The 26,531-nt window shown below is 45.9% G+C and overlaps 20 non-coding genes across 20 annotated transcripts; all 20 read right to left on the bottom strand.

Moving 5' to 3' along the window:
- Positions 1–9,607: 9,607 nt before the first annotated feature.
- Positions 9,608–9,679, bottom strand: trnaq-uug (transfer RNA glutamine (anticodon UUG)). Its single transcript has one exon. It is a non-coding gene; the product is annotated as a tRNA-Gln (tRNA).
- Positions 9,680–9,769: 90 nt separating this feature from the next.
- Positions 9,770–9,842, bottom strand: trnaf-gaa (transfer RNA phenylalanine (anticodon GAA)). The gene has a single exon. It is a non-coding gene; the product is annotated as a tRNA-Phe (tRNA).
- Positions 9,843–10,151: 309 nt separating this feature from the next.
- trnaq-uug (transfer RNA glutamine (anticodon UUG)) lies at positions 10,152–10,223 on the bottom strand. The gene has a single exon. It is a non-coding gene; the product is annotated as a tRNA-Gln (tRNA).
- A 214-nt stretch (positions 10,224–10,437) lies between these two features.
- Positions 10,438–10,511, bottom strand: trnai-aau (transfer RNA isoleucine (anticodon AAU)). The gene has a single exon. It is a non-coding gene; the product is annotated as a tRNA-Ile (tRNA).
- An 88-nt stretch (positions 10,512–10,599) lies between these two features.
- trnap-agg (transfer RNA proline (anticodon AGG)) lies at positions 10,600–10,671 on the bottom strand. Its single transcript has one exon. It is a non-coding gene; the product is annotated as a tRNA-Pro (tRNA).
- Positions 10,672–13,356: 2,685 nt separating this feature from the next.
- trnaq-uug (transfer RNA glutamine (anticodon UUG)) lies at positions 13,357–13,428 on the bottom strand. Its single transcript has one exon. It is a non-coding gene; the product is annotated as a tRNA-Gln (tRNA).
- Positions 13,429–13,900: 472 nt separating this feature from the next.
- On the bottom strand, positions 13,901–13,972 carry trnaq-uug (transfer RNA glutamine (anticodon UUG)). The gene has a single exon. It is a non-coding gene; the product is annotated as a tRNA-Gln (tRNA).
- A 214-nt stretch (positions 13,973–14,186) lies between these two features.
- trnai-aau (transfer RNA isoleucine (anticodon AAU)) lies at positions 14,187–14,260 on the bottom strand. The gene has a single exon. It is a non-coding gene; the product is annotated as a tRNA-Ile (tRNA).
- Positions 14,261–14,348: 88 nt separating this feature from the next.
- trnap-agg (transfer RNA proline (anticodon AGG)) lies at positions 14,349–14,420 on the bottom strand. The gene has a single exon. It is a non-coding gene; the product is annotated as a tRNA-Pro (tRNA).
- Positions 14,421–17,105: 2,685 nt separating this feature from the next.
- trnaq-uug (transfer RNA glutamine (anticodon UUG)) lies at positions 17,106–17,177 on the bottom strand. Its single transcript has one exon. It is a non-coding gene; the product is annotated as a tRNA-Gln (tRNA).
- Positions 17,178–17,267: 90 nt separating this feature from the next.
- On the bottom strand, positions 17,268–17,340 carry trnal-uaa (transfer RNA leucine (anticodon UAA)). Its single transcript has one exon. It is a non-coding gene; the product is annotated as a tRNA-Leu (tRNA).
- A 309-nt stretch (positions 17,341–17,649) lies between these two features.
- On the bottom strand, positions 17,650–17,721 carry trnaq-uug (transfer RNA glutamine (anticodon UUG)). The gene has a single exon. It is a non-coding gene; the product is annotated as a tRNA-Gln (tRNA).
- A 214-nt stretch (positions 17,722–17,935) lies between these two features.
- trnai-aau (transfer RNA isoleucine (anticodon AAU)) lies at positions 17,936–18,009 on the bottom strand. The gene has a single exon. It is a non-coding gene; the product is annotated as a tRNA-Ile (tRNA).
- Positions 18,010–18,097: 88 nt separating this feature from the next.
- Positions 18,098–18,169, bottom strand: trnap-agg (transfer RNA proline (anticodon AGG)). Its single transcript has one exon. It is a non-coding gene; the product is annotated as a tRNA-Pro (tRNA).
- A 2,685-nt stretch (positions 18,170–20,854) lies between these two features.
- On the bottom strand, positions 20,855–20,926 carry trnaq-uug (transfer RNA glutamine (anticodon UUG)). Its single transcript has one exon. It is a non-coding gene; the product is annotated as a tRNA-Gln (tRNA).
- A 472-nt stretch (positions 20,927–21,398) lies between these two features.
- On the bottom strand, positions 21,399–21,470 carry trnaq-uug (transfer RNA glutamine (anticodon UUG)). Its single transcript has one exon. It is a non-coding gene; the product is annotated as a tRNA-Gln (tRNA).
- Positions 21,471–21,540: 70 nt separating this feature from the next.
- trnaf-gaa (transfer RNA phenylalanine (anticodon GAA)) lies at positions 21,541–21,613 on the bottom strand. Its single transcript has one exon. It is a non-coding gene; the product is annotated as a tRNA-Phe (tRNA).
- A 93-nt stretch (positions 21,614–21,706) lies between these two features.
- trnai-aau (transfer RNA isoleucine (anticodon AAU)) lies at positions 21,707–21,780 on the bottom strand. Its single transcript has one exon. It is a non-coding gene; the product is annotated as a tRNA-Ile (tRNA).
- An 87-nt stretch (positions 21,781–21,867) lies between these two features.
- Positions 21,868–21,940, bottom strand: trnap-agg (transfer RNA proline (anticodon AGG)). The gene has a single exon. It is a non-coding gene; the product is annotated as a tRNA-Pro (tRNA).
- Positions 21,941–25,466: 3,526 nt separating this feature from the next.
- On the bottom strand, positions 25,467–25,538 carry trnaq-uug (transfer RNA glutamine (anticodon UUG)). The gene has a single exon. It is a non-coding gene; the product is annotated as a tRNA-Gln (tRNA).
- Between the last annotated feature and the right edge of the window lie 993 nt (positions 25,539–26,531).

Genomic DNA, 26,531 nt, shown 5'->3' with positions numbered 1-26,531 from the left:
TATGTCCATGACGCATCATGCGCTGCAAACCACAGCACCAGAGCCACTGACAATACACTGAAGCAAGCGACATGCCAGCAGCAAGAAGTGGCAAAACATGGGCCAAGGCAAGCTAAACCTAGTTGCCACCCATGAAATAAAAAGACTGCCCAGTCCAACCAAAGACAACCCTCGCTGGCTTTTTCCTCCCCTTTCTTTCTCTCTCTCCCTGTTGTCTGTACCAGGTTGCTGCTGTGGTTCGCCATGCCGTGCTGTCAGCCAGAGGACAGCTGCCACCGAGATAACAACTGAGACTCCTGATCACCGACTGCAGGACCTACACCCATCAAGCGCATGTTCGACTCATCCAGCCCCACAAGGCCTACAGAGCACACTACCCCAGCACCGTAGCCCAATACGGCTGGGTAAGTGCCCGATGGACAGAGGACTCCCTCTCTCACGCCAAGGCCAAGGTCGAACACATGTCCAACCAACTTGGGAAAGTGACTGTTACACAATCAGGACTCCTAAGCACCAACTAACACTCCAAACGGTTCCTGGGAGCCGTAGCTGCCGCCAGAACTCTGTTCGACACTGGTATGCCAAGTGTCCACACAGCAAACATAGCCACTGCGAAACGGCATGTGGTTGAAATTCAGACTGAACTTTCACAGCTAAAAGAGCAACTCACCACGCAGAGTGCATCTTTGCAAACCATCGGCAAGACATTGAGAGGAAAGTGGTCATCCTCAACGCTCACAGCATCCTGCTGAATCAGACCATGAACTGCATGAAACCGCTGTTTACTGTCTTCCAGAATGACTTTGCCCAAACTCAGCTGGTTACAGCCCTGATAACAGACATGCTTGGGAGGTTAACTCCTCAAATGACAGCCCAGCCACGGGTAGAATCCCACCGTACTTGAAACCCTTAAGCCTTGTGCTAACTATGCTGGTTTCGGCCATCACCAGGCCAACTGATCCTCTACAAATACACCTGGCCTACTCTCTGGGTAGCGCCATCCTACTCTACGTCGATCACGAGCAGAGGGAAGTGGATGTGCTCTTGAACCAATCCATCAGCGAGTCAAACCAAGTCTACAGACTTAAAGGCATTGCCAATGTCAGGTTTTTGAAAAGCAACACCCACATCAAGGCACGTTTTCCAGATGTGGTGGCCTACCACGACAGCTGCACCTGGCCCCAAACCTGCACATGTGTACCTCACCAAATTCATTCACTATCTCTGCCCTAGCAAACCCTTCCTCAGAGACAACACTGAAGGAACCTGCGGGTTGCAACCCCTGGTCAGCGACACACGCTGCCCTGCCAAAGCTAAGCCTTGAGCAAAAGTCACAGAGACGCAAGCAGAGATTGTAGATGACAGGTGGCTCGTTAACACACCTGTGCGTACAGCTACTCTCACTTACCACCAGCATGACACAACCAGCCGTGTCAACATGCTCAACCACAGTACGTGGATTCAAGCCCCGAAAGGTGCCATATTCCACCTGAATGATCTGGCATTGTACCATCTTCCGAGCAAAGAGTACCAGACAGCACTGGAACTCCCATCCTTCAAGAACTACAACTTCACCTTAGATCCAGAACTGAGACTCTGGATCGAGGAAAGGGGGTCCCAATTCATTGACATTGCTCCGGTCAACACAGCCATCCAAGCACTGTCTCGACTGCCCGTTCTGAACACTTCATCTGCGGTCCTAGGCTGGACCTTAGCCGACATTGTGCTGTGCATCTCTACAGGTAATCAGCCACACTCTGACACTATGAGTGGCATTCATTCTGTACAGAAGACTCCACCAGATGCGACACAGCCGAGCTCACGAAAGCCGTGCCTGAAGGTCTCACACGGAATCCCCGGAAAGGGGGTGCCAAGTCAGAGACCACGCCAAACCTCATCGAGCTGAATCCTCAGCTTTAAGATCCACCTGCCATCCTACCATCAGGTTCCACCTGCTACCCTACTACCATGGTCCACCTGCTACATGACCATCAGGATTCACCTGCCAGTCGGCCATTGTGATGATTGTCGTCCGATGATGTTCACACAGGGACTTCATCCGACGAAAAGGGGGAATATGTAGCGACTGACCGAATCCTGTTTTCCTTTCACTACTGAACAAATATGAACACATATATGTTTAATTACAATTTAAATACACACACACACACCACACATACCCGCACACAAATGTCCTGTGTGTGCAACTTAGGATAGGAATGTCCTTAATGTATATAACACAGAATTGTATCTAACCTTCCTGTATGCATGCATATCTAATTAGTTTTGTCTTATTCTATAGATGTAATTGGAGACTGGTCTGTAACTTCAAATAGTAAGTGTATTTCTAAAGAAAGATTACCTAACAGGATCATCTTTTGTAACTCTCCCTCTTGCTAGGTCATAAAACTTTATGACCCCCAAAAGGAATTCCAAGGGAATCACAGCTCCCACTTGAATTCTGATGAAGAAAGACTAATAGACTCTGCAATCTATATATAACCACTTAAGAAATGTATAAACATGAATTTGATCTTTCCTAGGTCATGGTAGCCGGTATTATGGCTTTATAGTCGTGTGAGTGAACATTAAATGTGTGTAATTCTGCATATGAATGTAACTTTATGTTTCTTCTACTCGTTACGGCCATTCTTGGTACCGGTTTGACCGTCTTATTTTGACTAAACCAGTCATACACAGGATATTACAGTAAAATGTATTGTTCTGTGTGTACAATCTTTCTGGCTAGAAATGAAAAAAATTTATAGCATCATCAATTATCCTGACAAGACAAAGAAGAACTTTTCCCGCTCGAGATGCTCTAAGATGATTGGGTCACATAAGCGAAGCAGGCGTGAACCCCTCCTCTCTATAAGAAACTGACAAAGGAGTTTCTCAAGAGAGCACTTTCCCTGTGAGAGGTTTCCGGTCCCATGGCTCCTTAGGGAGCTTTACACCGCGTTTCTTTTCTTTTCCTTTCTTTACTAAGTTTTATTTTCATTTTCGCCTCTCCCTCCCGAGGGAGATGAACTCTGAACTATTTCCTTGGTAACTTCACGTTCGGTGAACCTTTAAAACTTCCCGCGAGTCTGCTCGCCCCGGAAGACAAGAGAGAACAAGCCTATAGCACCGAAGGACAAACACGCATACGACTCTGCGTTCCTCAGCAACACAAAGAGAACCATATACGCAAGTATAGGTTATTGATTTGATTTGATTGATGTGATTTCTTGTTGCCTCTCTAAGGGTTATTGTCTGTGATTTTTGCCATGCTGCGATCACCCCGGTGATCTCTCTCATCCTGACCGTCAGTTTCACTTTCTCATCCTCTATCTCTCTCTAGCTAGTCCATAAAAATAAAAAGCGTCCATTCAGTCATTGGGCCGATGGGAATCGGACGGTGGTTGGCGGACGAGCGCGCCGAAACCCCCTCAGGGGCCCGACGGGAGTGCCCCGAAGCCCGAGGCCACCCTAAGCAGTTCTGCCTTCGTCCTTGGTGGGGCGCCACACGTGCCCCGTCCCACTAACCCACTTTTTGTCCGATTGACCACTAGAGTGATCAGACCTCCCCCCTACCCCCCCCCCCGTCCCACTAACCCACTATTTGTCCAATAACCCACTATATGGCGCAAACTTCCCGTTGACCCCCCCCCCCCCCCCCACTCCCTGGCCACGCCCCCGTCCCACGAACCCACTATTTGTCCAATAACCCACTATATTTAACAAAAGTCACGGGACCACCCCCCCCCCACTCCCTGGCCACGCCCCCGTCCCACTAACCCACTATTTGTCCAATAACCCACTATATGGCGCAAACTTCCCGTTGACCCCCACCCCCCCCCACTCCCGGGCCACGCCCCCATCCCACGAACCCACTATTTGTCCAATAACCCACTATATTGGGCAAACTTCCCGTTGAAAAGTTTTGAAAAGTACTAACCCCGGCCTTCATGCAATAAGCTGCAATCGGACACAATCCCACCTGCCATCGATTGAATGGGGTTATTCAGACAGTTTCTTTGATAGACATTTGAATTAAAGTTCCTGTCATGATGGTAACTAATTTACTGCACTCAGCAGACCACCCAGAGTCCATAGCACCCAGTGCCATCCCATAATTCCACTGTCCACGAAGCCACTATTTGTCCAATAACCCACATTTTTTGAAAAATACTAACCCCGGCCTTCATGCAATAAGCTGCAATCGGACACAATCCCACCTGCCATCGATTTAATGGGGATATTCAGACAGTTTCTTTGATAGACATTTGAATTAAAGTTCCTGTCATGATGGTAACTATTTGACTGCACTCAGCAGGCCACCCAGAGTCCATAGCACCCAGTGCCATCCCATAATTCCACTGTCCACGAAGCCACTATTTGTCCAATAACCCACTATTTTTGAAAAGTACTAACCCCGGCCTACATGCAATAAGCTGCAATCGGACACAATCCCACCTGCCATCGATTGAATGGGGATATTCAGACAGTTTCTTTGATAGACATTTGAATTAAAGTTCCTGTCATGATGGTAACTATTTGACTGCACTCAGCAGGCCACCCAGAGTCCATAGCACCCAGTGCCATCCCATAATTCCACTGTCCACGAAGCCACTATTTGTCCAATAACCCACTATTTTTGAAAAGTACTAACCCCGGCCTTCATGCAATAAGCTGCAATCGGACACAATCCCACCTGCCATCGATTGAATGGGGATATTCAGACAGTTTCTTTGATAGACATTTGAATTAAAGTTCCTGTCATGATGGTAACTAATTTACTGCACTCAGCAGGCCACCCAGAGTCCATAGCACCCAGTGCCATCCCATAATTCCACTGTCCACGAAGCCACTATTTGTCCAATAACCCACTGTTTTTGAAAAGCACTAACCCCGGCCTTCATGCAATAAGCTGTAATTGGACACAATCCCACATGCCATCGATTGAATGGGGATTCAGAGAGTTTCTCTGATAGACATTTGAATTAAAGTTGCTGTCATGATGAAAACATTTTACTGCACTCAGGGGCCTCCCCTGAGTCCGTAGCACCAAGTCCCATCCCATAATTCCACTGACCGCGAAACCACTATTTTTACAATGGAACAAATGGGTGGGTCAGGGGGCAATATGCTCTCTATCGCCCACTAGAGGTGTCCGAAAACCACCTATTCCGTGGCAAGTAGGTAAGGTTCTTTTTATTAAAACCATTATATTCTTGATTGCTAATTGTCTAAAGTGCTCATTTTTACAAAGTCAATGAAGTGTTCGACCCTTTAGCTACAAAGCTTTACATTTCGTTGCTATTTCAGTAACCTAAATTTTATAATAACAAGAAGGTGATTTTTCCTGGCCAGAAAATAGCTTGTTTGGAATTATAAGAAAGAGATAATTTTTGTTGAAAATTGATGTTAATATTATGGCCGTTTGCTGGACAAACAGATTGTTCGATAACTAAATTAATTCCATTTAAGGTTATCTCATATAATCAATCTGTAATAAGACTATTGATATATTAATGACGAACCATAACCCATTATGGTGATCATTCATATATACAATCGATCTATTTTCAGCTTCGATAATTTAACTGTAATGTGCAATATATTAATCATTCATGATTAATTATTAAATTCCCTATATATAATTTGAGCTAATTTAATGTAAGACTCATTGTCGCTACATCTGTGTTGTGAAATAAAATAATATGTCATTTAAAAAAGACTGTTTTGTTTTATTTGTAATTGTTTGTAAAATATTGTTTAAGATTTACATACCTTGAGGAAGTTGTTCCTCAGCTTGCGAGGCTACAGTTGCCATCTCCAGGTCATCTTCCTCCTCAAAAAAATCCGTAGCAGCAGAGTCTGTAAAATAACATAAAACACTAAGCACATGTCACCAACACACTTGTATGCGTTAAGTGATACTCACCACATGTAAAGAGCTGTCTCCGGGCTGCGGACTCAGACGCAGGTGGTACACGTGGTCCTGCAGCTGTTGAACACGTATTTTCGTTAGACATATATACTGCATAATATATACTGTAATGATTTTAAAGCTTGCAAATCACTTACAGGGTTTGGCTGGAGACAAAATCTTTTGTGCCAGCTGTGAAGCAGATAAATGCTTCCCCCGCGCCAACAGGGCCTTCACATTGGTCGCCAGCAGTGGCCTGTTCTTAGTGGCAGTAGGTGGAGGAGGAACAGACACAGTGGCAGTGGGCACAGCAGCAGTGAGGACAGATGCAGTGGGCACAGTGGTGGTGGGCACGTGGGCTGGAGCCTGCCTCTTCAGCACGTATGCTTTGAAAAGGGCCATATTGGTGTTAGGCCTGGCCTTTGCCTTCTTCAGGTAGGTGATGAGAGCCTGGGCCTCCTTGCTTGGGTCCTCATACACCTCCTTCATTGACCTACCCTTAAAATCCCCAAACTCCACCATCAGACATCCAGAGTCTCCTGTCCTCTCGGCCTCCTGCAGCATGGCCTGTTTTTTCTGATACACCTCCACAGCCTCGCCTACCTCCCTGATCTGCGAGGTGTATCTGAGGAACAGGTGTTTGTTGGCCGACAGCGGGTTGTCCCTCTCCTCCCCCAAAATGCTGCTGACCAGATAGCAGGCATACCCCAGTGAGTTCTCCAGCAGCCACAGGAACCTCTGACCCTGGTGTTTCCCAAACTGGATCTTGCAGTGAGCCAGAACCAGGTACTGGTCTCCAGGATTCCCTCCATTCTGCCTCACAAAGGCAGTGGCCTCAGCCAGGACCTCCTCCTTACACCTGGCCCTATCTGCCAACACGATCTCCCTCCTATTGGCCTCCTCAGTTGGCCCCATAAGGAGTCGACCCTCAGAGGTTCTTCGTAAAACCGGGTATGCATACATAATCTGAAAGGACACAGGCATAAACAGAACGTTACATAGCTGTCATATTCCAACTGAAAGTATTTTACTACAGCATTTGCTTTTTATGTAATAAATTATTATAATATTATAATAATTAATGATTATTATTATTATGAGCATAAGCATTATTGTTTTTTATACAACTGTGAATCACTTTGAATTGCCTTGTGTACAAATTGTAAATAGTGTGATGAACTTATTAATAAGAAAATAAATAACACTTCTTGGTACAATCTTGCTGGTATCATGCCCTGCTTAAATCGTTTTGTTTTGTTTAGCTTTTGTGGCAGAGATTACTAAGAAACACCAAATATAACATAAAGGCGTTTATGACAATTCATAATAATATGATCATCAAACAGATCTAAAACTTAAAATGGTATATCAAATCGTTTTGGTATATCTTTTATAACGTAGTTGAGAATCATTTGTTGAAACAAAAAAACACTTGTTTTTGCCTATTCATGTCTTTTTAAATATGTATAACATAGTATTTAAAAAGATAACATAAATATGTATACTGGTGTATAACATAGTATAGTATAACATATATGAATTAAACTTTTTTTTAAAGGTTTTAGTAAAATATCTTCTTGTGCTCAAAATAATGTAATGAATGACAAAAATGAGGATGGAGGAATCGAATGAAAGCTTTTTTATACATTGGAATACTTGATCACTCGAGCGTCACTTCATAGCGTCATCAGCAGCGCTCAAAGGATCTGCCCTCATGTTGTTGCAGTTTGTTTATTTAAGAAATTCATAATAAATAATAATAAAGCAAGATACCCTGTTGAAATATGTGTAATGTGTGGTTTATATAAACTGCAAAGGTAAAGTATACTTTAAAACAGATTGTGACCGATGTGAAGGGGGAGGAGAATGTATACGTGCGTCACGTTTAGTCAATAAAACCCTTCCGCATAGGATACAACTGTGTATCCTCGCTCATGACTCCTCTGAAAGCCTCCTCACTCCTCGAGGTGCAATTAGGGCAGTGTTTCCCAAACTTTTTTCAGTCGAGGCACCCTTTGAAAATTTAAAAAAAATTGTGGCACCCTACACTAGTGTTGTCACGATACTACTTTGATACTATACCTTGAAATATATTGATTTTCAATACCACAGGGAATAACTGCCGTATATAGGCCTACTGTCATATAGATATTTTTTAATATTATCAATTTTTTTGTCCATCCATTTAAAGTCTAGGAAATCATTAATTTCTTCTGCAGAGATGACTTTACATGATGACATATTTAATTAAGGCTTTTATTCATAATTCAGCAAAACATTGCTCAATTACCATTGCAAATCTCACCTAAATGTTTGCTCACTCAGTGTAGGCCTATTTGTGTTTTTATATTGGGATAATTTTGTTATAATTGCACAAGATAGCTTGTTTTTAATATATTTTATAATGTAATAATTTCACAGTTAATCTCCAAATTAATGTATAAACAACATAAAGACAGTATATTTTAAATAATTGTTTAATGGCATCTTTTTTATGAATGAAGCCCAGTATCACTGATACCAATACTGCTACTGATGTCAGGAAATACACAGAAATTGAATAAAGTTATCAAACACTTTACAGTCTTCACTGCATAAATAATAAATTAAATATAGATGAATCCTTATTAAAGCTACAAGCGTTCTTTAGTCAAGAGCAGTGAGTAATTTTCTCTGTTACCTGTTCTTTGATTCTGTTGTCACTGCTGCACTTGTTTATCTCACACGCGTCCCATCTTCTCACAACTCTAATTTAAGATTTTAACTAATTTAAGACTGCTCTCATGAGGATACTCAACAAAACGGACATTTTGTCATAACTGTGTGTTATTATTCGTTCAAGCACGAAAGAGAAGTCGATTCTGGCACGCGATGCGCGTCGTCCTGTGTCAGCAGGACATTCACAGACAGCGCGTTCTCTTTTGTCTTTTCGCGGTTGCATGGTTTAAAAGCATTTGCATGAATAAGAACGTGATTATATAATGTAAGGCTAGCCAAAGGATGACAGAAAAAACGGATGCTGCGTTAATTGTGTTTAAATCTTTTTTAACGCGCAAAACTGAAAAACATTAATCGCACGCGTTACCGTTGACAGCAGTACGGACATAACCGATGTGTTTGTGAATATGCGGCAAGACGGACGTTGTGACAATGGTTCGTGTGTATTTGACCGTAAGCGCAACAAGCCATGAAAAAGAGGCAGCTTTATGTGTGGACGCTGGGAATGAAGCACGAGAATGAAAGCATGAGGAACCCCCGCAATTCAACGAACGCGGAAAACTTATGAGTTGCATTTTTTATTATAAATTTGTGTGCATTATTTGTTGTTATTAGACGATGCGAGAATGATGATACATTTATTTATTTTTTTTTACACATTTTAGCAATTTAAAAATGTTTAATGGAGTTTTTACACGGCACCCCTGCTCTCGCCAGAAGGCACCCCAGGGTGCCGCGGCACCCCGTTTGGGAAACGCTGAATTAGAGAATTGAGATGTCCTTCAAGATGGCTGAGCTCGATCGGTTTCCGGGTCATAGGATGGAGGACAGAGGAACGAGGAGACGAGGAGGGATATTGAGAAGCACCCTATGTTTCCCCAATTCCGACTCGGTTTGAGAGTGCCAATTTCACCGCCACGTCAGCAATTGCGCATCACCTCTGTTTTTTCCCTCCCTTCCGCGAAGAACCTAAAAAGGTTCTACCGAGATTTGAACTCGGATCGCTGGATTCAAAGCCCAGAGTGCTAACCATTACACCATGGAACCAACACACCCTCCGAGCTGTTTGTCTGAGAGGGAGATAGCGATGAGGCTAGGTGGAATCAGGTAGCCTAAAGGAGGCGAGCGTGGTTCCTCTGCCGAAACCCGAGATTGAACCAGGGACCTTTAGATCTTCAGTCTAACACTCTCCCAACTGAGCTATTTCGGCCAGGTACTTGTGCTGTTTAGCCTGGCAAATGAAGGTCCCACCGAGATTTGAATTCGGATCACTGGATTCAGAGCCCAGAGTGCTAACCCTTACACCATGGAACCTCGGCGTGTGTCAACTTTTCCCATGAGGTGCAGAGATTTAAGTCATTCAGTCCAGAACCCCGATAGCAAGGAGCGAAAGAAGCCTTTGCTTTTTAAGCCCATGTTTCCCCAATTCCGACTCGGTTTGAGAGTGCCAATTTCACCGCCACGTCAGCAGTTGCGCATCACCTCTGTTTTTCCCCTCCCTTCCGCAAAGATCCTAAAAAGGTTCCACCGAGATTTGAACTCGGATCGCTGGATTCAAAGCCCAGAGTGCTAACCATTACACCATGGAACCAACACACCCTGCTAACTGGCTGTCTGAGAGGTGGAATCAGGTAGACTAAAAGAGGGGGAGGTTGTTCCTCTGCCGAAACCCGTCTAACGCTCTAACGCTCTCCCAACTGAGCTACTTCGGCCAGGTACTTGTGCGGTTTGGCCAGCATGTATGTATGGGAGACCGCCCGTCATTTTCGAGAAGAGCAGAGCGAAGGTCTCAGAGAGAAAATGATTGGCCCGTACGGGGATCGAACTCGCAGCATTGGCGTTATTAGGGCCAAGCTCTAACCAACTGAGCTAACCAGCCTCTCTCTGGCACATTTTATCCCCAATTGCTCAGAAATATCCTGGTTGCCCTAATAAGGCTGAAGAGATTAAAAGCAAAGCCGAATAATGGGCTCGTCCGGGATTTGAACCCGGGACCTCTCGCACCCTAAGCGAGAATCATACCCCTAGACCAACGAGCCGAAACATACATCCTCCCTGCTGCTGTCGGGCCGAAAACATTTCAGCTTCCATGGCTTAAAGCGCAATTTTTTGATTAAATCAACAATTAAAAGGTAGCCAGTGCAAAGTTTCCAGCACAGAGGAAATGCGGCCTCTTTTTTTGTGGTCATTGGAAATCACGCTGCAGGACCTGCACACGAATAATGAGAAGCTTACTTACAGGAGCCTGGTCTGCAACACTGGACCCAGTTGATGTTGCAGGAGCAGAGGCAGCACTTGGCTGGACAGAAGGCTGTGGAGGAGACTGCAGAGGAGGCTGAGCAGGGCGCAGAGGAGGAGACTGCAGAGGAGGCTGGGCAGGGCGCAGAGGAGGAGACTGCAGAGGAGGCTGGGCAGGGCGCAGAGGAGGAGACTGCAGAGGAGGCTGGGCAGGGTGCAGAGGAGGAGACTGCAGAGGAGGCTGGGCAGGGCGCTGCAGTCCTGTGGGTGGCTGTAGTGAGGATGGTCCTGGTGCAGAGGGACAGGGGTTGAAAGCCTTGCTGGAAAGATGGGAGTTGCTCTTTCCAGTGGACAGGAAGCTCTGCAGGCGACTGGGACACCTGGCCAGGGGTCCACAATGCTGGAGGAGCAGGATAAGGGGCAGGAGCACGGGCAGTAGCACGAGCCGGGGCAGGAGCAGGGCCTCTCGAGCCTGCAGTGGCTGGAGAAAAAAGAAAAAACTTACCCACTTACAGGGTTTGGCTGGAGACAAAATCTTTTGTGTGTCTCTTTTTAGTGGCAGTAGGTGGAGGAGGAACAGACATAGTGGCAGTGGGCACAGCAGAAGTGAGGACAGATGCAGTGGGCACAGTGGTGGTGGGCACGTGGGCTAGAGCCTGCCTCTTCAGCACGTATGCTTTGAAAAGGGCCATATTGGTGTTAGGCCTGGCCTTTCCCTTCTTCAGGTAGGTGATGAGAGCCTGGGCCTCCTTGCTTGGGTCCTCATACACCTCCTTCATTGACCTACCCTTAAAATCCCCAAACTCCACCATCAGACATCCAGAGTCTCCTGTCCTCTGGGCCTCCTGCAGCATCGCCTGTTTTTTTCTGATACACCTCTACAGCCTCGCCTACCTCCCTGATCTGCGAGGTGTATCTGAGGAACAGGTGTTTGTTGTCCGACAGCGGGTTGTCCCTCTCCTCCTCCCCCAAAATGCTGCTGACCAGATAGCAGGCATACCCCAGTGAGTTCTCCAGCAGCCACAGGAACCTCTGACCCTGGTGTTTCCCAAACTGGATCTTGCAGTGAGCCAGAACCAGGAACTGGTCTCCAGGATTCCCTCCATTCTGCCTCAAAAAGGCAGTGGCCTCAGCCAGGACCTCCTCCTTACACCTGGCCCTCCCTGCCAACACGATCTTCCTCCTATTGGCCTCCTCAGTTGGCCCCATAAGGAGTCGACCCTCAGAGGTTCTTCGTAAAACCGGGTATGCATACATAATCTGAAAGGACACAGGCATAAACAGAACGTTACATAGCTGTCATATTCCAACTGAAAGTATTTTACTACATCATTTGTTTTTTATGTAATTAATTATTATAATATTATAATAATTAATGAATATTATTATTATTATTATGAGCATAAGCATTATTGTTTTTTATACAACTGTGAATCACTTTGAATTGCCTTGTGTACAAATTGTAAATAGTGTGATGAACTTATTAATAAGAAAATAAATAACACTTCTTGGTACAATCTTGCTGGTATCATGCCATGCTTAAATCGTTTTGTTTTGTTTAGCTTTTGTGGCAGAGATTACTAAGAAAACCCAAATATAACATAAAGGCGTTTATGCCAATTCATAATAATATGATCATCAAACAGATCTAAAACTTAAAATGGTATATCAAATCGTTTTGGTATTTCTTTTATAACATAGTTGAGAATCATTTGTTGAAACAAAAAAACACTTGTTTTTGCCTATTCATGTCTTTTTAAATATGTATAACATAGAATTTAAAAAGATAACATAAATATGTATACTGGTGTATAACATAGTATAGTATAACATATATGAATTAAACTTTTTTTTAAAGGTTTTAGTAAAATATCTTCTTGTGCTCAAAATAATGTAATGAATGACAAAAATGAGGATGGAGGAATCGAATGAAAGCTTTTTTATACATTGGAATACTTGATCACTCGAGCGTCACTTCATAGCGTCATCAGCAGCGCTCAAAAGATCTGCCCTCATGTTGTTGCAGTTTGTTTATTTAAGAAATTCATAATAAATAATAATAAAGCAAGATACCCTGTTGAAATATGTGTAATGTGTGGTTTATATAAACTGCAAAGGTAAAGTATACTTTAAAACAGATTGTGACCGATGTGAAGGGCGAGGAGAATGTATACGTGCGTCACGTTTAGTCAATAAAACACTTCCGCATAGGATACAACTGTGTATCCTCGCTCATGACTCCTCTGAAAATCTCCTCACTCCTCGAGGTGCAATTAGAGAATTGAGATGTCCTTCAAGATGGCTGAAATCGATCGGTTTCCGGGTCATAGGATGGAGGACAGAGGAACGAGGAGACGAGGAGGGATATTGAGAAGCACCCTATGTTTCCCCAATTCCGACTCGGTTTGAGAGTACCAATTTCACCGCCACGTCAGCAGTTGCGCATCACCTCTGTTTTTTCCCTCCCTTCCGCGAAGAACCTAAAAAGGTTCTACCGAGATTTGAACTCGGATCGCTGGATTCAAAGCCCAGAGTGCTAACCATTACACCATGGAACCAACACACCCTCCCAGCTGTCTGTCTGAGAGGCAGATAGCGATGAGGCTAGGTGGAGTCAGGTAGCCTAAAGGAGGCGGGTGTGGTTCCTCTGCCGAAACCTGAGATTGAACCAGAGACCTTTAGATCTTCAGTCTAACACTCTCCCAACTGAGCTATTTCGACCAGGTACTTGTGCTGTTTAGCCTGGCAAATGAAGGTCTCACCGAGATTTGAATTCGGATCACTGGATTCAGAGCCCAGAGTGCTAACCCTTACACAATGGAACCTCGGCGTGTGTCAACTTTTCCCATGAGGTGCAGAGATTTAAGTCATTCAGTCCAGAACCGCGATAGCAAGGAGCAAAATAAGACTTTGCTTTTTAAGCCCATGTTTCCCCAATTCCGACTCGGTTTGAGAGTGCCAATTTCACCGCCACGTCAGCAGTTGCGCATCACCTCTGTTTTTCCCCTCCCTTCCGCAAAGATCCTAAAAAGGTTCCCCCGAGATTTGAACTCGGATCGCTGGATTCAAAGCCCAGAGTGCTAACCATTACACCATGGAACCAACACACCCTGCTAACTGGCTGTCTGAGAGGTGGAATCAGGTAGACTAAAAGAGGGGGAGGTTGTTCCTCTGCCGAAACCCGTCTAACGCTCTAACGCTCTCCCAACTGAGCTACTTCGGCCAGGTACTTGTGCGGTTTGGCCAGCATGTATGTATGGGAGACCGCCCGTCATTTTCGAGAAGAGCAGAGCGAAGGTCTCAGAGAGAAAATGATTGGCCCGTACGGGGATCGAACTCGCAGCATTGGCGTTATTAGCGCCACGCTCTAACCAACTGAGCTAACCAGCCTCTCTCTGGCACATTTTATCCCCAATTGCTCAGAAATATCCTGGTTGCCCTAATAAGGCTGAAGAGATTAAAAGCAAAGCCGAATAATGGGCTCGTCCGGGATTTGAACCCGGGACCTCTCGCACCCTAAGCGAGAATCATACCCCTAGACCAACGAGCCGAAACATACATCCTCCCTGCTGCTGTCAGGCCGAAAACATTTCAGCTTCCATGGCTTAAAGCGCAATTTTTTGATTAAATCAACAATTAAAAGGTAGCCAGTGCAAAGTTTCCAGCACAGAGGAAATGCGGCCTCTTTTTTTGTGGTCATTGGAAATCACGCTGCAGGACCTGCACACGAATAATGAGAAGCTTACTTACAGGAGCCTGGTCTGCAACACTGGACCCAGTTGATGTTGCAGGAGCAGAGGCAGCACTTGGCTGGACAGAAGGCTGTGGAGGAGACTGCAGAGGAGGCTGAGCAGGGCGCAGAGGAGGAGACTGCAGAGGAGGCTGGGCAGGGCGCAGAGGAGGAGACTGCAGAGGAGGCTGGGCAGGGCGCAGAGGAGGAGACTGCAGAGGAGGCTGGGCAGGGTGCAGAGGAGGAGACTGCAGAGGAGGCTGGGCAGGGCGCTGCAGTCCTGTGGGTGGCTGTAGTGAGGATGGTCCTGGTGCAGAGGGACAGGGGTTGAAAGCCTTGCTGGAAAGATGGGAGTTGCTCTTTCCAGTGGACAGGAAGCTCTGCAGGCGACTGGGACACCTGGCCAGGGGTCCACAATGCTGGAGGAGCAGGTTAAGGGGCAGGAGCACGGGCAGTAGCACGAGCCGGGGCAGGAGCAGGGCCTCTCGAGCCTGCAGTGGCTGGAGAAAAAAGAAAAAACTTACCCACTTACAGGGTTTGGCTGGAGACAAAATCTTTTGTGTGTCTCTTTTTAGTGGCAGTAGGTGGAGGAGGAACAGACATAGTGGCAGTGGGCACAGCAGAAGTGAGGACAGATGCAGTGGGCACAGTGGTGGTGGGCACGTGGGCTAGAGCCTGCCTCTTCAGCACGTATGCTTTGAAAAGGGCCATATTGGTGTTAGGCCTGGCCTTTCCCTTCTTCAGGTAGGTGATGAGAGCCTGGGCCTCCTTGCTTGGGTCCTCATACACCTCCTTCATTGACCTACCCTTAAAATCCCCAAACTCCACCATCAGACATCCAGAGTCTCCTGTCCTCTGGGCCTCCTGCAGCATGGCCTGTTTTTTTCTGATACACCTCTACAGCCTCGCCTACCTCCCTGATCTGCGAGGTGTATCTGAGGAACAGGTGTTTGTTGTCCGACAGCGGGTTGTCCCTCTCCTCCTCCCCCAAAATGCTGCTGACCAGATAGCAGGCATACCCCAGTGAGTTCTCCAGCAGCCACAGGAACCTCTGACCCTGGTGTTTCCCAAACTGGATCTTGCAGTGAGCCAGAACCAGGAACTGGTCTCCAGGATTCCCTCCATTCTGCCTCAAAAAGGCAGTGGCCTCAGCCAGGACCTCCTCCTTACACCTGGCCCTCCCTGCCAACACGATCTTCCTCCTATTGGCCTCCTCAGTTGGCCCCATAAGGAGTCGACCCTCAGAGGTTCTTCGTAAAACCGGGTATGCATACATAATCTGAAAGGACACAGGCATAAACAGAACGTTACATAGCTGTCATATTCCAACTGAAAGTATTTTACTACATCATTTGTTTTTTATGTAATTAATTATTATAATATTATAATAATTAATGAATATTATTATTATTATTATGAGCATAAGCATTATTGTTTTTTATACAACTGTGAATCACTTTGAATTGCCTTGTGTACAAATTGTAAATAGTGTGATGAACTTATTAATAAGAAAATAAATAACACTTCTTGGTACAATCTTGCTGGTATCATGCCATGCTTAAATCGTTTTGTTTTGTTTAGCTTTTGTGGCAGAGATTACTAAGAAAACCCAGATATAACATAAAGGCGTTTATGCCAATTCATAATAATATGATCATCAAACAGATCTAAAACTTAAAATGGTATATCAAATCGTTTTGGTATTTCTTTTATAACATAGTTGAGAATCATTTGTTGAAACAAAAAAACACTTGTTTTTGCCTATTCATGTCTTTTTAAATATGTATAACATAGAATTTAAAAAGATAACATAAATATGTATACTGGTGTATAACATAGTATAGTATAACATATATGAATTAAACTTTTTTTTAAAGGTTTTAGTAAAATATCTTCTTGTGCTCAAAATAATGTAATGAATGACAAAAATGAGGATGGAGGAATCGAATGAAAGCTTTTTTATACATTGGAATACTTGATCACTCGAGCGTCACTTCATAGCGTCATCAGCAGCGCTCAAAAGATCTGCCCTCATGTTGTTGCAGTTTGTTTATTTAAGAAATTCATAATAAATAATAATAAAGCAAGATACCCTGTTGAAATATGTGTAATGTGTGGTTTATATAAACTGCAAAGGTAAAGTATACTTTAAAACAGATTGTGACCGATGTGAAGGGCGAGGAGAATGTATACGTGCGTCACGTTTAGTCAATAAAACACTTCCGCATAGGATACAACTGTGTATCCTCGCTCATGACTCCTCTGAAAATCTCCTGACTCCTCGAGGTGCAATTAGAGAATTGAGATGTCCTTCAAGATGGCTGAGCTCGATCGGTTTCCGGGTCATAGGATGGAGGACAGAGGAACGAGGAGACGAGGAGGGATATTGAGAAGCACCCTATGTTTCCCCAATTCCGACTCGGTTTGAGAGTGCCAATTTCACCGCCACGTCAGCAGTTGCGCATCACCTCTGTTTTTTCCCTCCCTTCCGCGAAGAACCTAAAAAGGTTCTACCGAGATTTGAACTCGGATCGCTGGATTCAAAGCCCAGAATGCTAACCATTACACCATGGAACCAACACACCCTCCCAGCTGTCTGTCTGAGAGGCAGATAGCGATGAGGCTAGGTGGAGTCAGGTAGCCTAAAGGAGGCGGGCGTGGTTCCTCTGCCGAAACCCGAGATTGAACCAGAGACCTTTAGATCTTAAGTCTAACACTCTCCCAACTGAGCTATTTCGACCAGGTACTTGTGCTGTTTAGCCTGGCAAATGAAGGTCTCACCGAGATTTGAATTCGGATCACTGGATTCAGAGCCCAGAGTGCTAACCCTTACACAATGGAACCTCGGCGTGTGTCAACTTTTCCCATGAGGTGCAGAGATTTAAGTCATTCAGTCCAGAACCGCGATAGCAAGGAGCAAAATAAGCCTTTGCTTTTTAAGCCCATGTTTCCCCAATTCCGACTCGGTTTGAGAGTGCCAATTTCAACGCCACCTCAGCAGTTGCGCATCACCTCTGTTTTTCCCCTCCCTTCCGCAAAGATCCTAAAAAGGTTCCACCGAGATTTGAACTCGGATCGCTGGATTCAAAGCCCAGAGTGCTAACCATTACACCATGGAACCAACACACCCTGCTAACTGGCTGTCTGAGAGGTGGAATCAGGTAGACTAAAAGAGGGGGAGGTTGTTCCTCTGCCGAAACCCGTCTAACGCTCTAACGCTCTCCCAACTGAGCTACTTCGGCCAGGTACTTGTGCGGTTTGGCCAGCATGTATGTATGGGAGACCGCCCGTCATTTTCGAGAAGAGCAGAGCGAAGGTCTCAGAGAGAAAATGATTGGCCCGTACGGGGATCGAACTCGCAGCATTGGCGTTATTAGGGCCACGCTCTAACCAACTGAGCTAACCAGCCTCTCTCTGGCACATTTTATCCCCAATTGCTCAGAAATATCCTGGTTGCCCTAATAAGGCTGAAGAGATTAAAAGCAAAGCCGAATAATGGGCTCGTCCGGGATTTGAACCCGGGACCTCTCGCACCCTAAGCGAGAATCATACCCCTAGACCAACGAGCCGAAACATACATCCTCCCTGCTGCTGTCGGGCCGAAAACATTTCAGCTTCCATGGCTTAAAGCGCAATTTTTTGATTAAATCAACAATTAAAAGGTAGCCAGTGCAAAGTTTCCAGCACAGAGGAAATGCGGCCTCTTTTTTTGTGGTCATTGGAAATCACGCTGCAGGACCTGCACACGAATAATGAGAAGCTTACTTACAGGAGCCTGGTCTGCAACACTGGACCCAGTTGATGTTGCAGGAGCAGAGGCAGCACTTGGCTGGACAGAAGGCTGTGGAGGAGACTGCAGAGGAGGCTGAGCAGGGCGCAGAGGAGGAGACTGCAGAGGAGGCTGGGCAGGGCGCAGAGGAGGAGACTGCAGAGGAGGCTGGGCAGGGCGCAGAGGAGGAGACTGCAGAGGAGGCTGGGCAGGGTGCAGAGGAGGAGACTGCAGAGGAGGCTGGGCAGGGCGCTGCAGTCCTGTGGGTGGCTGTAGTGAGGATGGTCCTGGTGCAGAGGGACAGGGGTTGAAAGCCTTGCTGGAAAGATGGGAGTTGCTCTTTCCAGTGGACAGGAAGCTCTGCAGGCGACTGGGACACCTGGCCAGGGGTCCACAATGCTGGAGGAGCAGGTTAAGGGGCAGGAGCACGGGCAGTAGCACGAGCCGGGGCAGGAGCAGGGCCTCTCGAGCCTGCAGTGGCTGGAGAAAAAAGAAAAAACTTACCCACTTACAGGGTTTGGCTGGAGACAAAATCTTTTGTGTGTCTCTTTTTAGTGGCAGTAGGTGGAGGAGGAACAGACATAGTGGCAGTGGGCACAGCAGAAGTGAGGACAGATGCAGTGGGCACAGTGGTGGTGGGCACGTGGGCTAGAGCCTGCCTCTTCAGCACGTATGCTTTGAAAAGGGCCATATTGGTGTTAGGCCTGGCCTTTCCCTTCTTCAGGTAGGTGATGAGAGCCTGGGCCTCCTTGCTTGGGTCCTCATACACCTCCTTCATTGACCTACCCTTAAAATCCCCAAACTCCACCATCAGACATCCAGAGTCTCCTGTCCTCTGGGCCTCCTGCAGCATGGCCTGTTTTTTTCTGATACACCTATACAGCCTCGCCTGCCTCCCTGATCTGCGAGGTGTATCTGAGGAACAGGTGTTTGTTGTCCGACAGCGGGTTGTCCCTCTCCTCCTCCCCCAAAATGCTGCTGACCAGATAGCAGGCATACCCCAGTGAGTTCTCCAGCAGCCACAGGAACCTCTGACCCTGGTGTTTCCCAAACTGGATCTTGCAGTGAGCCAGAACCAGGAACTGGTCTCCAGGATTCCCTCCATTCTGCCTCAAAAAGGCAGTGGCCTCAGCCAGGACCTCCTCCTTACACCTGGCCCTCCCTGCCAACACGATCTTCCTCCTATTGGCCTCCTCAGTTGGCCCCATAAGGAGTCGACCCTCAGAGGTTCTTCGTAAAACCGGGTATGCATACATAATCTGAAAGGACACAGGCATAAACAGAACGTTACATAGCTGTCATATTCCAACTGAAAGTATTTTACTACATCATTTGTTTTTTATGTAATTAATTATTATAATATTATAATAATTAATGAATATTATTATTATTATTATGAGCATAAGCATTATTGTTTTTTATACAACTGTGAATCACTTTGAATTGCCTTGTGTACAAATTGTAAATAGTGTGATGAACTTATTAATAAGAAAATAAATAACACTTCTTGGTACAATCTTGCTGGTATCATGCCATGCTTAAATCGTTTTGTTTTGTTTAGCTTTTGTGGCAGAGATTACTAAGAAAACCCAGATATAACATAAAGGCGTTTATGCCAATTCATAATAATATGATCATCAAACAGATCTAAAACTTAAAATGGTATATCAAATCGTTTTGGTATTTCTTTTATAACATAGTTGAGAATCATTTGTTGAAACAAAAAAACACTTGTTTTTGCCTATTCATGTCTTTTTAAATATGTATAACATAGAATTTAAAAAGATAACATAAATATGTATACTGGTGTATAACATAGTATAGTATAACATATATGAATTAAACTTTTTTTTAAAGGTTTTAGTAAAATATCTTCTTGTGCTCAAAATAATGTAATGAATGACAAAAATGAGGATGGAGGAATCGAATGAAAGCTTTTTTATACATTGGAATACTTGATCACTCGAGCGTCACTTCATAGCTTCATCAGCAGCGCTCAAAAGATCTGCCCTCATGTTGTTGCAGTTTGTTTATTTAAGAAATTCATAATAAATAATAATAAAGCAAGATACCCTGTTGAAATATGTGTAATGTGTGGTTTATATAAACTGCAAAGGTAAAGTATACTTTAAAACAGATTGTGACCGATGTGAAGGGCGAGGAGAATGTATACGTGCGTCACGTTTAGTCAATAAAACACTTCCGCATAGGATACAACTGTGTATCCTCGCTCATGACTCCTCTGAAAATCTCCTCACTCCTCGAGGTGCAATTAGAGAATTGAGATGTCCTTCAAGATGGCTGAGCTCGATCGGTTTCCGGGTCATAGGATGGAGGACAGAGGAACGAGGAGACGATGAGGGATATTGAGAAGCACCCTATGTTTCCCCAATTCCGACTCGGTTTGAGAGTGCCAATTTCACCGCCACGTCAGCAGTTGGGCATCACCTCTGTTTTTTCCCTCCCTTCCGCGAAGAACCTAAAAAGGTTCTACCGAGATTTGAACTCGGATCGCTGGATTCAAAGCCCAGAGTGCTAACCATTACACCATGGAACCAACACACCCTCCCAGCTGTCTGTCTGAGAGGCAGATAGCGATGAGGCTAGGTGGAGTCAGGTAGCCTAAAGGAGGCGGGCGTGGTTCCTCTGCCGAAACCCGAGATTGAACCAGAGACCTTTAGATCTTCAGTCTAACACTCTCCCAACTGAGCTATTTCGACCAGGTACTTGTGCTGTTTAGCCTGGCAAATGAAGGTCTCACCGAGATTTGAATTCGGATCACTGGATTCAGAGCCCAGAGTGCTAACCCTTACACAATGGAACCTCGGCGTGTGTCAACTTTTCCCATGAGGTGCAGAGATTTAAGTCATTCAGTCCAGAACCGCGATAGCAAGGAGCAAAATAAGCCTTTGCTTTTTAAGCCCATGTTTCCCCAATTCCGACTCGGTTTGAGAGTGCCAATTTCACCGCCACGTCAGCAGTTGCGCATCACCTCTGTTTTTCCCCTCCCTTCCGCAAAGATCCTAAAAAGGTTCCACCGAGATTTGAACTCGGATCGCTGGATTCAAAGCCCAGAGTGCTAACCATTACACCATGGAACCAACACACCCTGCTAACTGGCTGTCTGAGAGGTGGAATCAGGTAGAGTAAAAGAGGGGGAGGTTGTTCCTCTGCCGAAACCCGGGATAGAACCAGGGACCTTTAGATCTTCAGTCTAACGCTCTCCCAACTGAGCTATTTCGGCCAGGTACTTGTGCGGTTTGGCCAGAATGCATGTATGGGAGACCGCCCGTCATTTTCGAGAAGAGCAGAGCGAAGGTCCCAGAGAGAAAATGATTGGCCCGTACGGGGATCGAACCCGCAGCCTTGGCGTTATTAGCGCCACGCTCTAACCAACTGAGCTAACCAGCCTCTCTCTGGCACATTTTATCCCCAATTGCTCAGAAATATCCTGGTTGCCCTAATAAGGCTGAAGAGATTAAAAGCAAAGCCGAATAATGGTCTCGTCCGGGATTTGAACCCGGGACCTCTCGCACCCTAAGCGAGAATCATACCCCTAGACCAACGAGCCGAAACATACATCCTCCCTGCTGCTGTCGGGCTGAAAACATTTCAGCTTCCATGGCTTAAAGCGCAATTTTTTGATTAAATCAACAATTAAAAGGTAGCCAGTGCAAAGTTTCCAGCACAGAGGAAATGCGGCCTCTTTTTTTGTGGTCATTGGAAATCACGCTGCAGGACCTGCACACGAATAATGAGAAGCTTACTTACAGGAGCCTGGTCTGCAACACTAGACCCAGTTGATGTTGCAGGAGCAGAGGCAGCACTTGGCTGGACAGAAGGCTGTGGAGGAGACTGCAGAGGAGGCTGAGCAGGGCGCAGAGGAGGAGACTGCAGAGGAGGCTGGGCAGGGCGCAGAGGAGGAGACTGCAGAGGAGGCTGGGCAGGGCGCAGAGGAGGAGACTGCAGAGGAGGCTGGGCAGGGTGCAGAGGAGGAGACTGCAGAGGAGGCTGGGCAGGGCGCTGCAGTCCTGTGGGTGGCTGTAGTGAGGATGGTCCTGGTGCAGAGGGACAGGGGTTGAAAGCCTTGCTGGAAAGGTGGGAGTTGCTCTTTCCAGTGGACAGGAAGCTCTGCAGGCGACTGGGACACCTGGCCAGGGGTCCACAATGCTGGAGGAGCAGGATAAGGGGCAGGAGCAGGGGCAGTAGCACGAGCCGGGGCAGGAGCAGGGCCTCTCGAGCCTGCAGTGCCTGGAGAAAAAAGAAAAAACTTACCCACTTACAGGGTTTGGCTGGAGACAAAATCTTTTGTGTGTCTCTTTTTAGTGGCAGTAGGTGGAGGAGGAACAGACACAGTGGCAGTGGGCACAGCAGAAGTGAGGACAGATGCAGTGGGCACAGTGGTGGTGGGCACGTGGGCTAGAGCCTGCCTCTTCAGCACGTATGCTTTGAAAAGGGCCATATTGGTGTTAGGCCTGGCCTTTGCCTTCTTCAGGTAGGTGATGAGAGCCTGGGCCTCCTTGCTTGGGTCCTCATACACCTCCTTCATTGACCTACCCTTAAAATCCCCAAACTCCACCATCAGACATCCAGAGTGTCCTGTCCTCTGGGCCTCCTGCAGCATGGCCTGTTTTTTTTCTGATACGCCTCTACAGCCTCGCCTACCTCCCTGATCTGCGAGGTGTATCTGAGGAACAGGTGTTTGTTGTCCGACAGCGGGTTGTCCCTCTCCTCCTCCCCCAAAATGCTGCTGACCAGATAGCAGGCATACCCCAGTGAGTTCTCCAGCAGCCACAGGAACCTCTGACCCTGGTGTTTCCCAAACTGGATCTTGCAGTGAGCCAGAACCAGGAACTGGTCTCCAGGATTCCCTCCATTCTGCCTCAAAAAGGCAGTGGCCTCAGCCAGGACCTCCTCCTTACACCTGGCCCTCCCTGCCAACACGATCTTCCTCCTATTGGCCTCCTCAGTTGGCCCCATAAGGAGTCGACCCTCAGAGGTTCTTCGTAAAACCGGGTATGCATACATAATCTGAAAGGACACAGGCATAAACAGAACGTTACATAGCTGTCATATTCCAACTGAAAGTATTTTACTACATCATTTGTTTTTTATGTAATTAAATATTATAATATTATAATAATTAATGAATATTATTATTATTATTATTATGAGCATAAGCATTATTGTTTTTTATACAACTGTGAATCACTTTGAATTGCCTTGTGTACAAATTGTAAATAGTGTGATGAACTTATTAATAAGAAAATAAATAACACTTCTTGGTACAATCTTGCTGGTATCATGCCATGCTTAAATCATTTTGTTTTGTTTAGCTTTTGTGGCAGAGATTACTAAGAAACACCAAATATAACATAAAGGCGTTTATGCCAATTCATAATAATATGATCATCAAACAGATCTAAAACTTAAAATGGTATATCAAATCGTTTTGGTATATCTTTTATAACATAGTCGAGAATCATTTGTTGAAACAAAAAAACACTTGTTTTTGCCTATTCATGTCTTTTTAAATATGTATAACATAGTATTTAAAAAGATAACATAAATATGTATACTGGTGTATAACATAGTATAGTATAACATATATGAATTAAACTTTTTTTTTTAAAGGTTTTAGTAAAAATCTTCTTGTGGTCAAAATAATGTAATGAATGACACAAAAAAATACTAAATTAACAACAACAAAAAAAGGGTTTAAGGAGGATATAGCTCAATTAGCGGTCGGCTAATTATCTTGACAGTAGTGGCATGTTTTTTACTGTATATCATGGTAAAGTTGCAGGTTCACATGTACAGAAGAAAACGTGTGCTATTACACGCTAGCTAGCTTTATTGGCATGTTTAATTGTCTAAAAACAAGCACTGTTTATGAATAAATAATGATCGATTATACAGTCGTGAAGAATAGACTTACCTGTTGCAAAGATTGCAAAGATGACGATAATAATAGCGGTCGCCGATTGGTCAAAAGTAAGCCACAGGAGCAGAGCCAGGAGAGAAACGCGATTGGTCAAAAGTAAGCCACAGGAGAGAAAGGCGATTGGTCAAAAATAAGCCACAGGAGAGAAACACGATTGGTCAAAAGTAAGCCACAGGAGAGAACGTGATTGGTCAAAAGTAAGCCACAGCAGAGAAACACGATTGACTCACGTGGGCTTACTTTGGCTCAATTGGTTGGAAGCAGTAGGCGCAAGCGAGAGGTAGTGGGATCGATGCCTGCATTCTCCAGTGCTGTCAATCCTTTTTATGCCCCCCTTCAAGGGGCACTACCTAGATGAGCTCTTGCGGCTCAGTGCTGCCGAAAAAGTTTTTTCGAACGAGGTACTGCACAGATTCCTGGCAAAAGCAGTTCCCACCGAGATTTGAACTCGGATCGCTAGATTCAGAGCCCAGAGTGCTAACCATTACACCATGGAACCTTGGCGTGTGTCAGCTTTTCCCATGAGCAGCAGAGATTTAAGTCATTGAGTCCAGAAGCACGATAGCAAGGATTTAAGTCATTGAGTCCAGAAGCACGATAGCAAGGAGCAAATGAAGCCTTTGCTTTTTAAGCCCATGTTTCCCCAATTCCGACTAGTTTGAGAGTGCCAATTTCACCGCCACGTCAGCAGTTGCGCATCACCTCTGTTTTTTCCCTCCCGTCCGCAAAGAACCTAAAAAGGTTCCACCGAGATTTGAACTCGGATCGCTGGATTCAAAGCGCAATTTTTTCATTAAATCTACAATTAAAAGGTAGCCAGTGCAAAGTTGCCAGCACAGAGGAAATTCGGCCTGTTTTTTTTGTGGTCATTGGAAATCACGCTGCAGCACCTGCACACGTGCTAGGGATCGTGCCTCGTCTTTGTCTTTGAGAGCGATGGACACCTTCTCTCCATCATCGAGGGGAATTAGCTCAAATGGTAGAGCGCTTGCTTAGCATGCGAGAGGTAGCGGGATCGATGCCTGCATTCTCCAGTGCTGTCCCTCCTTTTTACGCCCCCCTTCAAGGGGCACTACCTAGATGAGCTCTTGCGGCTCAGTGCTGCCGAAAAAGTTTTTTCGAACGAGGTACTGCACACATTCCTGGCAAAAGCAGGTCCCACCGAGATTTGAACTCGGATCGTTGGATTCAAAGCCCAGAGTGCTAACCATTACACCATGGAACCTTGGCGTGTGTCAACTTTTCCCATGAGCAGCAGAGATTTAAGTCATTGAGTCCTGAAGCACGATAGCAAGGAGCAAATGAAGCCTTTGCTTTTTAAGCCCATGTTTCCCCAATTCCGACTCGGTTTGAGAGTGTTAATTGTAGATTAAATCTACAATTAAAAGGTAGCCGGTGCAAAGTTTCCAGCACAGAGGAAATGCGGCCTCTTTTTTTGTGGTCATTGGAAATCACGCTGCAGGACCTGCACACGAATAATGAGAAGCTTACTTACAGGAGCCTGGTCTGCAACACTGGACCCAGTTGATGTTGCAGGAGCAGAGGCAGCACTTGGCTGGACAGAAGGCTGTGGAGGAGACTGCAGAGGAGGCTTAGCAGGGCGCAGAGGAGGAGACTGCAGAGGAGGCTGGGCAGGGCGCAGAGGAGGAGACTGCAGAGGAGGCTGGGCAGGGCGCAGAGGAGGAGACTGCAGAGGAGGCTGGGCAGGGTGCAGAGGAGGAGACTGCAGAGGAGGCTGGGCAGGGCGCTGCAGTCCTGTGGGTGGCTGTAGTGAGGATGGTCCTGGTGCAGAGGGACAGGGGTTGAAAGCCTTGCTGGAAAGATGGGAGTTGCTCTTTCCAGTGGACAGGAAGCTCTGCAGGCGACTGGGACACCTGGCCAGGGGTCCACAATGCTGGAGGAGCAGGATAAGGGGCAGGAGCAGGGGCAGTAGCACGAGCCGGGGCAGGAGCAGGGCCTCTCGAGCCTGCAGTGGCTGGAGAAAAAAGAAAAAACTTACCCACTTACAGGGTTTGGCTGGAGACAAAATCTTTTGTGTGTCTCTTTTTAGTGGCAGTAGGTGGAGGAGGAACAGACATAGTGGCAGTGGGCACAGCAGAAGTGAGGACAGATGCAGTGGGCACAGTGGTGGTGGGCACGTGGGCTAGAGCCTGCCTCTTCAGCACGTATGCTTTGAAAAGGGCCATATTGGTGTTAGGCCTGGCCTTTCCCTTCTTCA

Source organism: Siphateles boraxobius, unplaced genomic scaffold, assembly GCF_051911475.1.
Source record: "Siphateles boraxobius isolate OS27281-9 unplaced genomic scaffold, OSU_SipBor_1 116, whole genome shotgun sequence".
NCBI classification, from domain to species: Eukaryota; Metazoa; Chordata; class Actinopteri; order Cypriniformes; family Leuciscidae; genus Siphateles; species Siphateles boraxobius.
This window is presented reverse-complemented; position numbering and strand designations above follow the sequence as displayed.